Raw genomic sequence first — 7,569 nt, forward strand, 5'->3', positions numbered from 1 at the left:
AGGAGCAAGCCATCTAAAAGCATTTTCCCTTGCAGTGTTGATGCAGCGATTGCAGAATTTATTATTTGGAGCAACGTAATGTTACCAAGAACATTTCACACAGATTTAGTCCAGGATACAGAGTCTTCATATTGATAACATCACTTTCACGGAAGCACTGAGTGGCAAGTCTAAAGGGAAAACTAATGGCCAGGAGCAAGCACGGAAGGGTGGAAGGAAACCCGAGGCCCAGCCCTGCCAGATCTATCCCTACACAAGGAGCCCCTATAGGCACAGGCGAGTCTGCTCACTGCAGGAAGCTGAGGCACTGCTCATGGAGGAAATGGCACCACTGAGCCACAACCATCACAGGAACTCACAGTGAAGGCTACATGGATATCTTACGTTTAAAACAGAACTTTCTAACTGAGATAAACCTACATGTTATGAAAACAGATGTTTGAGTTTGGATTTATGATAACCAAAGCCACCAAAAACCCTGTTTATTTCAGAGGCTGAAGTTCATTGCTTACGCAGGACTCCTGGCAGCCTTCATCCCTGCAGACTCTGTGGATGCTGACCTTGTTTCCCTGGACCAATACATGTTTCCCTTCCTGCAGTGCCACAGGTTCCATCTCTAACCCCATTCCTTCCTTCTTCGTTCTGCTCCCTCCCCAGCTTCCTGGTCTCTTCTTCCTTTATTCTGTACATTAACAAAGAAAGCAGTCAGCTTAAGTACTGGTCAGCTTGTTTAGTTAAATGAGCTTCTAATTAAAACAAGTAATAACAATTCCCCTTCCTCCCCTCAAAATAAGGCGTATACAAGCAATAATTTTCAGTACTCTTGTTATTTAAAATACAAGTATTCCAAAGAAAGCTTCTATTCTGTGTTGCAGCAAATGCCACACACGCTCTCTTTAGGCTTTTTCCTTTAATTAAGCTTGCTCTTGGAGCATTTCTAGTCTTGTTCAATCTCAGTCTTCCCTCCCAGGAGGCATTTTAGACTACTGCATGCTTTCCTGAACCCTTCCTAAAGCCCTGCAACAGACAAGTCATCATTGAAGTTGGTACAATGCTGGCAATATGAAAGGCATCTATCTGAAGACATGCTTCTTTTTATGGGATCAACTAAACTGATCCAAGTTGCATTTCTAGACACAGCCTAGGACCAATTCTATGGCTAAATTTCATAAAACAGAAAATACTCTTTTGTCCTTACAATTAATTCACATCCTTAGGATATGCCTTGATCAAGCACAATGCACAATGTCTGCACAGACTGACAGCGGATGAGCGAAATAACTCCAACACAGGTTCTCCTTAACACCATCAGCTCTGGAGGCAGTGCCCATCCAGCTGGTGCCATGAGGCAGCACTGCAGAGAACACAGTGTCTGTGAGCACAGCTCCAGGAAGCACCATCTGCTTCTGGGAAGCTTTGGGGAAAACCCCAAATGGAGAAGTTGAGTAGGAGCAGGATCTTCATTTTAAACAATCTCACTCTGCAGATGAGTAGAAAGCAATAGTCCAGGGTTGTTGTTCTTGGGCACCCCTCCATTTCCTGCTGTGCTAAGTGCAGTGCTGAAGACCCTGGCCAAGGCAGGAGGAACCAGCAAGGAGCATCAGCAAGCTTAAAGCATGCACAACAGGGTGATGGAAGAGAAAAGACTGACAGGAACAGCATTTAGGAATGAAGGGAAAGAAACAAACACACAAGAACCACATAAAGAAACAAAAGGTACTGAAGTGAACTAACAAAAAAGGATGGAAAACAAGACAATCAACTCCATTTTCTTTCTTGAACTATACCAGAACCAAAGTGAAGTCTTCACATTTCCGAACAAATAGTATAGCACCGCACATGTTGCAGGACTAGGTCCAAGAGGTTACTTATTTCTTCTCAGACGCTCAGTAGTTCCAGAGCTTAGAAATTCCCTTCAGCTCAACTGCAGGAATCCATGAGCTCTGTGGATTGTGCGCAGATGCACAAATGTGTCTGATGATATATGGGCACATATTTTCTAGCTTCTGACGAGGTAATTGCTGTGTCAGAAACCAACTGGTATCAGTGAGCTCATGACCTTGCTGCTGGGAAAGTGATGACAGTGAAGATTATCACCACTGTCTTTTCTTAAAAATGAGAAAGGGGAATGGACATGTTCTTAAAAAGTCCTGATGAGATCAAACATGACACACTGGAGATTTACAGACTTACAAACGGGTGGCAGGGCCTTCTAAGGGACCAATATCAGGAAAGATGCCATGTAAGAAGCATGCCAACACACCCAGGTTGACATCCAGCCCTCCTCCTGCTGTTAGCACCAGTTTCAGCTTTATTGCTCCCAGCAGAGAACATCACTGGGTTTTTAGCCTTCAAGGTGCATCTCAGGCATCACCAAGATCAATGTCGGTAATTCCTCTGGGAAAAACTGCCACAGCATGAGGTTTAATGACAAAGAAACAAACCAACAGACAAGTTTTTTTTTTCATTACAGATAGCGCCCAATAGTCTTGCATGATACGTTCAGTTGAATATATGATCTGGTGACCATTTACACCTGCTGTCTCGAGGACAACATTAAGAAATGAAATCTGAGATTTTGCTTTCATATTCTGTAAGGGCTACATTCCAGTTTCAAGAGCACGGATTCATTGTTGGTTAAGGGCAGAAACTCTGTGCCCAAAACCGACACATAGCCTCTGAGCAGAGCTGAAAAGCTGTACAACTTACAAGTGATGAGACCTCATGCATCTCATAGTGACCACTTCAGGCAGAACTGCTCTGCAGATTGTTCCTCTCATTGAGGTTTGTTTAGTCACTAGTGGCTTTGTGTAATAACAACTTCTCAGTATTATCTTCTGCAAAATAAGGACACGGCAGCATTCATGCCCTTAGAGAACCCCATATGCAAATGTCAACATACTACAAACATAAACTCACTCCAACAGTTCCCCACACAAATGCACTTAGTTGTAAAGCACTGTGGGCAGTCCCATATAAAAACCACTGCAGTTTGGGGTGCTGACTGTTTCTCATGCACTTATTTATTTATTGTAAAACTGAGATGTAGAGACAATGGAAATTTTTGCTGTGTTTTTATTAATGATATGCATGACTCAAGTTTCCTTACCTTCCTGAGTGCTGCTACATATCAGGGTAAAGAGGTTAGCCTCTTTCCTGGGCTGAGGAAAGGAGGTGGAACAACTGCATGTACAGCCCAAATAGCGCAGACAATGGAGGGACTAACTGTGAACATTAACTCTTCATGGTCACAAGCCAAGAAACTTGAGCAAGACCAGAAAAGAAAAGGTTCTTCTGCAAATCAAAGCACAGACCCAAGGGGACACTGGATGTGCCTGCATGCTGCTCCTGGCAGGCCACCAAACACCGTGGAGAATGGGATGTCTGCAAGATGACAGAAAATACCTGTAACATTGCAGCTATCACCAGCGCTCTCAAGAAGATCAAGAGCCCAACAAAAGTTGTAATTCATACAGACTCTTTGGAGGACCAGCGAAAGAAATGCTCTCTCCACAGCCTACTATTAATTGAGGATAAATAACATCGACTTATTTAGAATAAAAGGCCAGAAAAATAATAAAAAAAGATACAGGCCTACAAGTTAACTTAAAAGGAAAGACACAAATGAAGCCCGGGAGATCAAGCACCCAACAAGTCTGTAGCTGCACACTTAAGTGATTTGGCAAAGTTACCCAAAAGCATTCAGCACAAAAGAAATAGTATGTGATCTATTTGGGACCAGTACTATTTAACATCTTTGCTGATGACACCAAGCTGGTGGTGCAGTTGACAAACTGAAGGGAAGGATGCGAACAAGAGCAACCTGGACATTCTGAGGGGGTGGGCTCATGAGAGCCTCATGAAGTTCAACAAGGCCAAGTGCAAGGTGCTGCCCCTGGGTCAGGGCAATCCCAAGCACAGATACAGGTTGGACAGATAATGGATTGAGAGCAGCCCTGAGGAGATGGATTTCTGGGTACTGGTGGACAAAAACTTGATGTGAGCTGGCAGTATGTGCTTGCAGCCCAGAAAGCCAACCATCTCCTGGGCTGCATCAAAAGCAGTGTGACCAGCAGTGATTGTCTCCCTCTTCTCTGCCCTTGTGAAGTCCCGCCTGCACTACTGTGTCCTGGCCTGGGGCCCCCATTACGGGAAGGATGGAGAACTGTTGGAATGGGTGCAGAGGAGGCCATGAGGATTATGAGAGGGCTGGAGCACCACTCCTGCAAGGAAAGGACGAGGGAGCTGAGCTTGGAGAAGAGAAGGCTTTGGGGAGACCTCATTGCAGCCTTCCAATACCTACAGAGGCCTACAGGAGAGAGGAGGGACTCTAGCAAGGAGCAGAGTGATAGGACAAAGGTAACATCTTTAAACTAAAAGAAGGGAGATTTAGATTAGTTGTCAGGAGGAAATTCTTTACTTGGAGGGCAGTGAGGCACTGGCATAGCTGCCCAGAGAAGCTGCGGGTGCCACATCCCTGGAAATGTTCAAGGCCAGGTTGGATGGGCAGCCTGATCCAGTGGGAGGTGTCCCTGCCCATGGCAGGGGCTTGGAATTGGGTGGGCTTTGAGGTCCCTTCCAACCCGAAGCATTCTGTGATTCTACAACCTGACCCATAGCTCTCCGCTTTGAAGGCTTTGCAAGAACTGTGCTCCTGTCTCCAAGATAGCGTTTAGCAAGCACGTGGGTAAAATAAAGAGGTGTGTGGCTTCTTTTCTTTGCATTCATTGGAAACTCCTTTTATCAAAGTTTCCAATAGAAGTTTTCCAGTTTTAAAACCTCCCCTTCTGGATGTCATTTCTCATTCTCTCGAAACTCTCTAATTACTGCTTCAGTGCATCTTCCCATGACCCCTGCAGTGTCTGTGAGAGCCACAAGCTTTCTTTTCTTCCTTCCTGTCTTTACTTACCTCTTGGCAGTTAACACCTTTAGCCAAAGCTTCCTGCCAGCTGCTCACAAATTCACCAGACTGCTGCAGGCAGTCTTCCTGCAAAAGCTGAACTCCAGCTGTCTCCTCCAGCATCTGTGCTGGGGATCATAGAATTGTTGGAGTTGGAAGTGACCCTTAAAGGCCATCCAGTCCAACTCCTCTGCAATGAACAGGGACACCTACAACTCTATCAGATGCTCAGAGCCCCTCCAGCCTGACCTTGAGCATCTCCGGGGTCAGGGCATCTACTTCTACTCTTCTGGGCAACCTGTGCCAGCGCCTCAACACCCTGATTGTAAAAGACTTCTTTATATCCAGTCTAAGGAAACAGGCCACCTCCTGCACAGTCCCTTCTACCCACATCCAACACAACCAGCCTGGATTACACACGGGCCCTTTACCTTCATCCCTCTCTCTTGGGCTTAAAGAATTAAACCTGCACAGTCTTTCATCAGCTCTGTTTCATATCTCCATACGATGTAGTCTGTCTTGTGCGCTTACGCACTCGTCCAGGCCCTTGCCATCTGCCTGCTTTCCAAACACCTGTTTTTGAAATGGAAACGGTACTTATTCATCCATCCAGCACCCAGGGATGACTTTGCCAAGCCACAGCTACAACCACATCACCTCTCTGCCCATCGCTCCACTTCCCCATTACACCAGAGCCACATAGAATCATTAAGGTTGGAAAAGACCACTAGGATCATCTAGCCGATCCACCAGCCCATCCCCATCGTGCCTGCTAACCACGGTGACGCATCTCCGCGGTTCTTGAACGCCTCGAGGCACGGTGACTCCACCTCCCTTGGGCAGCTTGTTCCAACCTCCTGACCTCCTCCTCCCCTCCGGGCTCCCAAATCCACCTCTCCCACCACCAACCACCCGCTGCAGCACTGTAGTAGAGATGGCTTCACGTCGGGCTAGGCGGCGACGCCAGACTCCGCGCGGGCCACACCCGTCACCCAAAGCGCCCACCGCTGCGGGCAGCCCGCACCCAGGAGCGGCACGGGCGGAAGCGGCCCTCCCGCCCCGCGCCTCCCGGATCCGCTCCCCGCGCCGCCCTCGCTCCCGCGGCACCTGCCGGGCCCGGCCCCCCTCCCCGCCGCACCTGAGCCGGAGCTCGCTGCCCGCCGGACCGGGGCGGCGGGGGGAGGCGCGGGGCGCGGCTCCAAGCAGGGGGCAGCGCGGGCGTGGAAGCGCAAGCGCCGCCGCTTTCGGTTTCATGGCAACCCCGGGGCGGGGAGAGCCCGAGGCGGTGGGGGCTGCGGGGCGGCCCGGGGCGGGGTAGCGCGGCTGCAGCTTGGAGCGGGGGGGGGCGGAACGGCGGGGGATGGCGAGAGAGGTCGGCTCCTCCCTCTGCTGCCGAAATTAAGCATTATCGCTGTTATTATTTTTAGGAACGTCCGGGTTACTCGGGGTTCCGCCTATCTGGGAAGTTCACGGGAGCACCGCTCAGAAGAACAGGCGTTACGTTTCTGTGAGTAAATGCGTGCAGAGGTGAAGGAACTGGAGGTTCCCGCTGGAGGTGGGATGGCACTCCTGATCCCCATCGTACTGACAGACGTTTCAGCTCCCCCGGAGCGCCGCTTCCAGGTATCGCAGGGTGTGCCAAGGGGCCGCCGAGCACCGAGTCAGACCTTACTCTCGCTGCAGCTCCTGGAGAGCAGAGCAGCAGGGCGCACGGAGATCCCTGTCTCGGGGTTACGTGGGTTTTAGCCCTAAAGGCGCCTTCTGCGCCCGTAGCAGCAAGGCTAAAATAGTTTCGCTGCCGCGGTTATTTTGGTGTACAAAACTACATGTAAGTAGATCTTTAAAAAGTTTCACTTAAGTATCTGTTTTAGGATGTCAGTTATACAGTGGGGCCGGTTGCTTGTAAGTAGCCTGGACACTGCTCTCCGTATGCGTCCTTCTCCCCTTCCCACTGGAGTACAGGTTCTTCATCCCTAATTCACGAGTAGCTCAATTAGATATTAAATTGTATTAGGCAGTAAATGGGTATTAAGTGGTATTAGACGCTCTGTTTTTCTTCTGTACTTCACATAGAACTCCCTGTGATCTCAGAGCAGATTTCTGCCATGCCCATGCCTGGTTCCAGTGCTCCCCGAGAAAGGAAAATTGAGGTTTTGCTGCTTTAACCTCGAGGAGAGCGGGAGGCTCACATTTATCACAATGGCCCAGTTGTATTTAGCACATTTTACAGTACCCCATTTTGCACAGAGGCTGTGACAACTGATAACTCCCCAACCATTTCCTTTCCATTTGGAAACAGAAATTGACTTACATCCTTTCAGAAAGTTTCTCTTGGCCCTGGCTTTGCTCTCGTCTCTGACACCATTTATGCTGCCAAGCAGCAGTTCTCACTTCAGCCCATTCTCTCCCTTTATCAGCAAGAGGCTTGGCCCTGTTCTTGTAACCTTCATCCTCTTTCTTAACTTTGTAATCCCACGCGATTCATACGCAGGCTCGTGCATAAGTAAGCTACAGGCTCGTGTTTGCTGGTGGCCATGAACAGTCCAGAACAAGAACGAAGATGAAAAACAAAACCTAAGGACACAGGTCACGGTAATTCCTTTCACTCATCGTCATCTGTGTGAGAAATTAAACTGCTGTACTATGATGTGCGATGTTTAGTGATTGAT

The 7,569-nt window shown here is 48.5% G+C and overlaps 1 protein-coding gene and 1 long non-coding RNA gene across 6 annotated transcripts in view; one reads left to right on the top strand and one right to left on the bottom strand.

The window, feature by feature from the left end:
• The window catches only part of TRAF5 (TNF receptor associated factor 5), a 27,983-nt gene extending 21,683 nt beyond the window's left edge, over positions 1-6,300 (bottom strand). For 2 of the 3 annotated variants that reach the window (XM_021392602.1, XM_021392605.1), the window contains exon 1: positions 6,039-6,300. The gene's annotated coding sequence lies outside the window, so the exon portion shown is untranslated. Of the gene's footprint in view, positions 1-5,331; positions 5,474-6,038 lie in introns of all 3 variants that reach the window. The other variant, XM_021392603.1, reaches the window with a different exon arrangement.
• Positions 1-7,547, top strand: part of LOC110396767 — a 23,869-nt gene extending 16,322 nt beyond the window's left edge. For 2 of the 3 annotated variants that reach the window (XR_002437234.1, XR_002437235.1), the window contains one exon: positions 36-3,095. This is a non-coding gene — a long non-coding RNA (uncharacterized LOC110396767). Of the gene's footprint in view, positions 1-35; positions 3,096-6,327 lie in introns of those variants that run through there. The other variant, XR_002437236.1, reaches the window with a different exon arrangement.

This window comes from Numida meleagris, chromosome 3 (assembly GCF_002078875.1).
Source record: "Numida meleagris isolate 19003 breed g44 Domestic line chromosome 3, NumMel1.0, whole genome shotgun sequence".
NCBI lineage: Eukaryota > Metazoa > Chordata > Aves > Galliformes > Numididae > Numida > Numida meleagris.